We start from the raw sequence: 9,131 nt of genomic DNA, 5'->3' as shown, positions 1-9,131 counted from the left end.
TTAATACATATATGAAAAAACATATATAAACAAAAAAATGCTATGAACATTATATTCACACATACATAGCCACATCCATTCATCATATATATAGCTACCACATACATATATACATTATATATATGAAAAAATACTATGAACATGTACACATATATACACATACAAACACATATACACAAAAAAAATACAAAAAATGCTATGAAAAATGCAGGGCAGGGGCGGCGGGGCTGCGCGCGGCGGCCGCGTAGGGTAGGGGCGGCGGCGCGGCGGCCGCGCAGGGGCGCAGGGGTGCGGGAGCAGGCTGTGCTCACAGGCGGTGGCGGCGACGGCGAAGGCGAGCAGCCTGACGGCGTCGGTGGTGGCGGCGACCGCAAAGGCGAAGGCGAGCAGCCTGACGGCGTCAGTGGCGGCGGCGACAGCAAGGTGGAGTAGGGGCGTCGGGCGGCAATGGCGACGAGGAGGAGCAGGGGCGTCGGGCGGCGACGGCGACGAGGAGGAGCAGGGGCGTCAGGGGAGAAGTGGGGGATTTGGTCGAAACTGCTAAGTGTTGTATATATAGCAAGAGCATTGGTACCGGTTCGTGGCACCAACCGGGACCAATGCCCCCCTTTAGTCCCAGTTGGTGCCACCAACCGGGACCAAAGACCTCTTTTCAGCAGCCCAAAGGGCGGGAAGCGGCGGCCTTTGGTCCCGGTTGGTGGCACCAACCGGGACTAAAGGGGGGGGCATTGGTCCCGGTTGGTGCCACGAACCGGTACCAATGCCCCCCTTTAGTCCCGGTTGGTACCACCAACCAGGACCAAAGGCCCCTGTGCTGCCCGCAGCGCGGTGAAAGTTTAGTCCCACCTCGCTAGTTGAGAGGGCTCGAGAGTGGTTTATAAGCGCTATTGCGCCTACCCTCTCGAGCTCCTCTCAACTGCAGCCTTTCGGGCCTAATCTCACACTATGCTGTTGTGGGCCTATTGGGCCTTCTGCGGGCCTGAATCCTGGCCAGGTTGGGTTTCTAGTCGTATTCAGGTCGTGGTGGCCCAATAGGTGGCATTTTTTTTGTTATTTTCCAGTTTTTTTTTGTTTTTTGCATTATTTATTTTCTTTTCTTTTTTGCTTTATTTTTTAATTCTTTTTGCTTTTAGTTTTAGAAAAATTATAAACTTTCTGTTAGTGCCATTAGTTTTCAAATTTGAAAACACTTTTTTGTTTTCTTTCTTACTTTATTTATTTTATTTTGTTTCTACTTACAACAAAATACTTATTGTTGCTATTTTTATTTTTTCCAGTTTTTTTGTTTTGTTTTTTGCATTATTTATTTTCTTTTGTTTTTTGCTTTATTTTTTAATTCTTTTTTGCTTTTAGTTTTAGAAAAATTATAAACTTTCTGTTAGTGCCATTAGTTTTCAAATTTGAAAACACTTTTTTTGTTTTCTTTCTTGCTTTTTTTATTTTATTTTGTTTCTACTTACAACAAAATATTTATTGTTGCTATTTTTTATTTATTTTTTCCTTTTTTTTGTTTTGCTTTCTGCATTATTTATTTTCTTTTGTTTTTTGCTCTATTTTTAATTCTTTTTTGCTTTTAGTTTTAGAAAAATTATAAACTTTCTGTTAGTGCCATTAGTTTTCAAATGAACTCTGAAAAAGTTGAAAGTTGGCATGGTATCATAATTTCACCCACATAGCATGTGCATGTACAAAACGGACAATGGTATTATACTCGTCTGTTACAAAGTTGGCATGGTATCATCATAATAGTTGCAGGAGAAAGTCTTCTCTTTTTCTTCGCTTGTGTCATTTGCTTATTGCGCCGTAACCATGGATAATCTTCATCGTTTATCAGGATGCTGGGGTCAGCCTTGACTTTAAAGGGAGGAATTTCATGAAACTTTTCATAATCTTCAGACATGTCTGTCTTGCCCTCCACTCCCACGATGTCCCTTTTTCCTGAAAGAACTATGTGGCGCTTTGGCTCATCGTATGATGTATACGCTTCCTTATCTTTTCTTTTTCTCGGTCTGGTAGACATGTCCTTCACATAGTTACCTGTGCCACATCATTGGCTAGGACGAACGGTTCGTCAGTGTACCCAAGATTTTTGAGATCCACTGTTGTCATTCCGTACTGTGGGTCTACCTGTACCCTGCCTCCTGATAGATTGACCCATTTGCACTTAAACAAAGGGACCTTAAAATCATGTCCGTAGTCAAGTTCCCATATGTCCACTATGTAACCATAATATGTGTCATTTCCCTTCTCGTTTGTTGCATCAAAGCGGACACCGCTGTTTTGGTTGGTGCTCTTTTGATCTTGGTCAATCGTGTAAAATGTATTCCCATTTATCTCGTATCCTTTCCAAATCGTAACAATAGAAGATGGTCCCCTGGACAACAAGTACAGCTCATCACAAACAGTGTTGTCACCTCTGAGACGTGTTTCCAACCAACTGCTGAAAGTCCTAATGTGTTCACATGTAATCCAGTCGTCGCACTACTCCGGGTGTTTGGAGCGCAGACTGTTCTTGTGTTCATCGACATACGGGGTCACCAAGGTAGAGTTCTGTAGAACTGTGTAGTGTGCTTGAGACCAAGAATATCCGTCCCTGCATATTATTGAGTCCCTTCCAAGCGTGCCTTTTCCTGTCAGTCTCCCCTCATACCGCGATTTAGGGGGACCTATCTTCTTGAGGCCAGGAATGAAGTCAACACAAAACCTGATGACATCCTCTGTTTGATGGCCCATGGAGTGCTTCCTTCTGGCCTAGCGCGGTTACGGACATATTTCTTTAGGACTCCCACGAACCTCTCAAAAGGGGTACATATTGTGTAGAAATACGGGGCCCAGAATGACAATCTCGTCAACTAGATGAACTAGGACGTGCGTCATGATATTGAAGAAGGATGGTGGGAACACCAACTCGAAACTGACAAGACATTGCACCACATCACTCCTTAGCCTTGGTATGATTTCTGGATCGATCACCTTATGAGAGATTGCATTGAGGAATGCACATAGCTTCACAATGGCTAATGGGACGTTTTCCGGTAGAAGCCCCCTCAATGCAACCGGAAGCAGTTGTGTCATAATCACGTGGCAGTCATGAGACTTTAGGTTTTGAAACTTTTTCTCTGCCATATTTATTATTCCCTTTATATTCGACGAGAAGCCAGTCGGGACCTTCATACTAAGCAGGCATTCAAAGAAGATTTCCTTCTCTTCTTTGGTAAGAGCATAGCTGCCAGGACCTTCATACTGCTTTGGAGTCATGCCGTCTTTTTCGTGCAAACGTTGCAGGTCCTCCCGTGCCTCAGCTGTATCTTTTGTCTTCCCATACACGCCCAAGAAGCCTAGCAGGTTCACGCAAAGGTTCTTCGTCACGTGCATCACGTCGATCGAAGACCGGACCTCTAGGTCTTTCCAGTATGGTAGGTCCCAAAATATAGATTTCTTCTTCCACATGGGTGCGTGTCCCCCAGCATCACTCAGAACAGCTAGTCCGCCGGGACCCTTTCCAAAGATTACGTGTAAATCATTGACCATAGCAAGTACGTGATCACCGGTACGCATGGCGGGCTTCTTCCGGTGATCTGCCTCGCCTTTGAAATGCTTGCCTTTCTTTCGACATTGATGGTTGGTCGGAAGAAATCGACGATGGCCCAAGTACACATTCTTCCTGCAGCTTCCCAGGTATATACTATCGGTGTCAAGTAAATAGTGCGTGCATGCGTGGTATCCCTTGTTTGTCTGTCCTGAAAGGTTACTGAGAGCGGGCCAATCGTTGATGGTCACGAACAGCAACGCCTTTAGGTCAAATTCCTCCTGTTTGTACTCATCCCCCGTACGTACACCGTTTCCATTCCATAGCTGTAAAAGTTCTTCAACTGATGGCCTTAGGTACACATCAATGTTGTTGCCAGGTTGCTTAGGGCCTTGGATGAGAACTGGCATCATAATGAACTTCCGCTTCATGCACATCCAAGGAGGAAGGTTATACATACATAGAGTCACGGGCCAGGTGCTATGATTGCTACTCTGCTCCCCGAAAGGATCACTACTAGAAAAAGGGCTATAGATGGTTTTGACACTAATGGCGCACCAGACAAGCGGTGCGCCATTAGTATATACTAATGGCACACCACCTTCTGATGCGCCATTAGTGTTGAAACTACTAATGGCGCACCAGGCCCACGGTGCGCCATTAGTACCAATTTTTTTAACTAGTGCGCCTGTCCAAACATACTAATGGCGCATTCGCAGTTAGTGCGTCATTACTAGTTGTAACTAGTAATGGCGCACCAGCAAGAAAGTGCGCCACTAATGTTATTTTTTTATTATTTTTTTATTCCTTTTTTTGCAAAAGTACTAATGGCACACTCACACGCGGTGCGCCATTACTAGTTCAAACTAGTAATGGCGCACCGTGGCAGGGTGCGCCATTAGTATGTTTTTTCTTTTTTGCAAAACTACTAATGGCGCACTACCAGGGGGTGCGCCATTAGTAACCTGGATTACTAATGGCGCATTTGTTGATGGTGCGCCATTAGTAAGTGGGCAACAACAAGATATTTTGGACAGCCTCTCCTCCCACACTCACTTTCTCCCCACTTCATTCTCTCCACCCCCTCCTCCTTGTCTCGGGTGCCTCCTCTTTTTCACCTCATTTCCACCATAGATTCATTCAAATTAAGTGGTTAAGTTACCTTGTTTTGCTAGGTAAGTAAGGGGGGAAGCTATATTTATGTTGTTCTCCCTACAACAATGTGCACATGCACTTTTTATGGCCTAGCTAGATCTATGTATGTTCGTGGTGTTGCATATGTTTGTGGTGTTGCATATGTGTTTGTGTTTGGAGGTGTACCGATATTTGAAATGCGATAGTTGCCAATATTTTGCCGGAATGCTGATTCATTTCCGTTTCGGCGAGAATTTTGGCATTAAGCATTCTTTTTGGTCCTATTTTTAGGGAAAGTCATGCCAAATTTTTTCTTGGTTCTAAAATATCGTTTTGCTCGCAGGCGACCATGGTCCGCACGATGGCCGAAGGCATCGTGAATAGGTTTTTGAGGTCCGCGAAGGCCGAGATGCTTCAAAAGAACGAGACGGAGATAAGATATCCGTGTCGAAGATGCAAGCTGAATAGCCTTATTGCGGACCCGGATACCGGGCAGGTGCGGGACCACCTGCTCTTGCGTGGTTTCATGGATGGCTATCGGTGGCAAGGTGATGAAGATGACTACGAAGTCGTCCATGGGGGCCGGGCAAGAAATGAGGAAGGGCAGCAAGACAACCACTGCGGCTCGGGGGGGCGAGAAGATGAAGAATCCCCAGGAGATGATCACGACGGTGATGTTGTACACAGTCATCATGTAGAAGATGCAGGGCATGATGATGATGCCGGAGGAGCAGACGACGCTGGACCATCGATGGGCTGGGTGCAGGACCCTCATATTCAAGAGCTGCTTCTCAAGCAGACGGATAACGCAAGAGCTGCCGCCCGAGAGAAAGCCAAGATGGATCAACTTGAGTTAGATGCGGTTACTCCATTGTATGAAGGATGCAGGCCCGAGGATACCCGCCTGAAAGTAACGCTCATGGCTCTGGAGATGAAGGTAAAACACAAAATGACCGACGCATGCTTCGACGAGAACATGTCATTCTGGCACGAACGTCTTCCCAAGGGGAACAAGTGCCCGACCAGTTTGGAGGAGGCGAAGAAAATCGTGTGTCCTCTGGATTTACCGCACGTGAAATACCATGTGTGCATGAACAATTGCATCATTTATCGGGACGAGCACGCGGAGTCTACCATATGTCCGGTGTGCGGTGTCACTCGATACAAGAAGAGGAAGAAAGCTCCTCGAAAAGTGGTGTGGTACTTTCCGATCACTCCTCGTCTGCAGCGGTATTTCGCGGACCCTAAGGTAGCAAAGCTCCTGCGTTGGCACGCGGATAGGGAGGAGAAGAAGCGACAAGATGACGCAAATGATCCATAGATAGATAAAAAAGACAAGATGCTGAGTCACCCTAAGGATGCGAGCCAGTGGCAAGCATTGAACTTCGAATACCCAGAATTTGGGAACGATCCAAGGAACATCGTGCTGGGCGCGAGCACCGATGGAGTCAATCTGTTTGGCAGCCAGAGAAGCACACATAGCACCTGGCCTGTGTTTGTGTGGATGTACAACCTTCCCCCCTGGTTGTGCATGAAGAGGAAGTACATTCACATGAGTATGCTAATTGAAGGGCCGAAACAACCAGGGAACAACATCAATCTGTATCTGGGGCTACTGAAAGAGGAGCTTGACACGCTGTGGAAAACGCCAGCCAATACGTGGGACGCCGCAGAGAAAGAATATTTCCCTATGAGAGCTGCACTGCTCACGACGGTGCACGACTATCTCGGTTATGGATATCTTGCGGGGCAGGTAGTCCACGGATTTTCTGGATGCGTAAGGTGCATGGATGACACAACGTATCGCCAGCTAGATAGTGATCCCGGGTCTTCGAAAACCGTGTTCATGGGACATCGAAGGTGGCTTCGCGACGATGACTCGTGGAGGAAACGCAAGGATCTGTTTGATGGTGAAACCGAACACCGAAAACGCCTGTGTACGAGGAGCGGCGAGGAAATAGACAAGCTGTTGAAAAATTGGAAAGACTGCCCACTGCCGGGAAAGAAGCAAAAGGCGCCAGAGCCGGGAAAGAAGCGAAAGGCGCCAGAGCCGCTGCTGAAGGTATGGAAAATGAGGTCTGTTTTCTGGGACTTGCCGTACTGGAAGATCCACCGTGTGCCTCACAGCCTTGATGTCATGCATATCACGAAGAACGTGTGCGAGAGTCTGCTTGGTACCCTGCTCAACATGCCAGAGAGGACCAAAGATGGGCCGAAAGCAAGGGCAGACTTGAAATCAATGGGCATCAGGCAGGAGCTTCACGCTATATATGATGATGATGATGATGATGATGATGATGATGAGGCGAAGCAGGACACCGAAAGTCGTCGCAAAGGCAAAAAGGCCAAGAAGACCGGAAATGACTACCATCCCGCGTGCTTCACTCTAAGTCAGGAGGAGATCGAGCAGTTTTTCACCTGCCTCCTAGGAATAAAACTTCCTTACGGTTACGCGGGGAAGATAAGCAGATACCTAGACCCAGCGAAGCAGAAGTTCAGCGGGATGAAGTCTCACGACTGTCACGTGCTGATGACGTGGATACTTCCAGTTGCAATCCGTGGGATCATGGACGTGCACGTCCGTGAAACGCTATTTGGCCTATGCAACTTCTTCGACGTCATCTCTCGGAAGTCGATTGGCGTGAGGCAACTCAGAAGGCTACAGGAAGAGATCATGGTGATACTATGCGAGCTTGAGATGTACTTCCCGCCCGCATTCTTCGACGTTATGGTGCATCTGCTGGTCCATATAGTGGATGATATCATCCAACTCGGGCCGACGTTCCTGCACAGCATGATGCCGTTTGAAAGGATGAATGGTGTCATCAAAGGATACGTTCGCAACATGTCACGTCCAGAAGGAAGCATAGCCAGGGGCTTTCTGACCGAAGAGTGCATCTCCTACTGCACGAATTATCTAGGCATCGAGAACGCCGTTGGTCTGCCCGTCAACAGGCACCTCGGCAGGCTCGCTGGATGGGGTCACCATGAGGGTCGCCGCGAAATGCATGTCGACTTCGAGGGTCGACTCGCCGACTTTGAAAGAGCAAACCTAGTCGCGCTACAACACATAGACGTGGTCGATCCTTGGGTGGTAGAGCACAAAACCTTTATTAAGAAGACGTACAATGACCGAGGCCAACAGAGGACAGATGGAGATATACTCAAAGAGCACAACTCATGTTTCACGCGTTGGTTCAAGCAGAAGCTTCTGTCGTACCCTTTACATGAGGATTCTTCCGCGGAAGAACAACTCATATTCGCCTTGTCACAGGGCGCCGAGCACAACCTGATGACCTATGAGGCGTACGATATCAACGGCTACACATTCTACACCGAGGCCAAGGACATCAAGAGCGATGGTTATCAGAACTCCGGGGTAACGATGGAATCCTACACCGGTAACGACAAGGACAGATACTACGGAAGGATCGAGGAGATCTGGGAGCTGAGCTACGCTGGAGAGAAGGTCCCGATGTTCCGTGTCAGATGGGCCAAGAACGTCATAAAAGAAGACCGGTATTTCACCACCATGGTTATACCCGAAGCCAAATCCAAGACCGCGGGCGCAAACGTCACCGCGAAAAATGAGCCATGGGTACTGGCTTCCCAAGTGGACCAATGCTTCTTCATTACCGACCCGCCAAAGCCCAGTCGTGTTGTCGTGAGGAGAGGCAAAAGGAAGATCATCGGAATGAATGGAGTAGCCAATGAGCAAGACTTCGACAAGTACGGCGACCCAAGGATCGAACATGACGACGATGATGAAGTAGCAGCATACACCACAAGAAGAAGCAGGACCACCCTACCTAAAGGACGTCCGTTCCATAGAAGAACTCCATTTGCGAAAAAGAAGGGCAAGAAGATTGTGAACAGATAGCTAGCTAAAATCGATTGTATTTAAATCGTAGACTTCATTTCTAGATTGTATTTCATGGGCACGTTTTGAACTATCATGAATATTTTTTAATTTCATGGACACTCGATCTCGATCCCCCTCCATCTCGATCGCTATCCCACCTCGCCAGATCCGGTCCACCGGCCGCCCGCACCCTCTCGATTCCCCTACTCAACCGCCGCCGCCGACCCCCCGCACCCCTCCCCTACTCAACCGCCACCGCCGACCCCCCGCACCCCTCCCCTACTCAACCGCCGCCGCCGACCCCCTGCACCACCCGCACCCTCCCCCGCTCCACCGGCATTACTGTTTGATGATATTTAAAAAAAATTATTACTGTCTTATAAAAAAATATTACTGTTATGATTTAAACAAGTTTGAACATATTTAAACACAAATAAGTATCAAATAGCTTTTTAAATGCTAAAAAAATTGTGGAGCCTGGGAGTCGAAACCAGGACCTCCTGGTGTGAGAACTGGCTGCTAACCAATCGAGCTAGTAGAGGGGACTTGATGTGGATCAGTTCTGGTGGTACATAACCTGTTGGCTCGAGTTGAAATAAAAAAAAT

This window comes from Triticum aestivum, chromosome 7B (assembly GCF_018294505.1).
Source record: "Triticum aestivum cultivar Chinese Spring chromosome 7B, IWGSC CS RefSeq v2.1, whole genome shotgun sequence".
NCBI classification, from domain to species: domain Eukaryota; kingdom Viridiplantae; phylum Streptophyta; class Magnoliopsida; order Poales; family Poaceae; genus Triticum; species Triticum aestivum.
The sequence above is the reverse complement of the archived record's forward strand: the minus strand, read 5'-3'. Positions refer to the sequence as shown.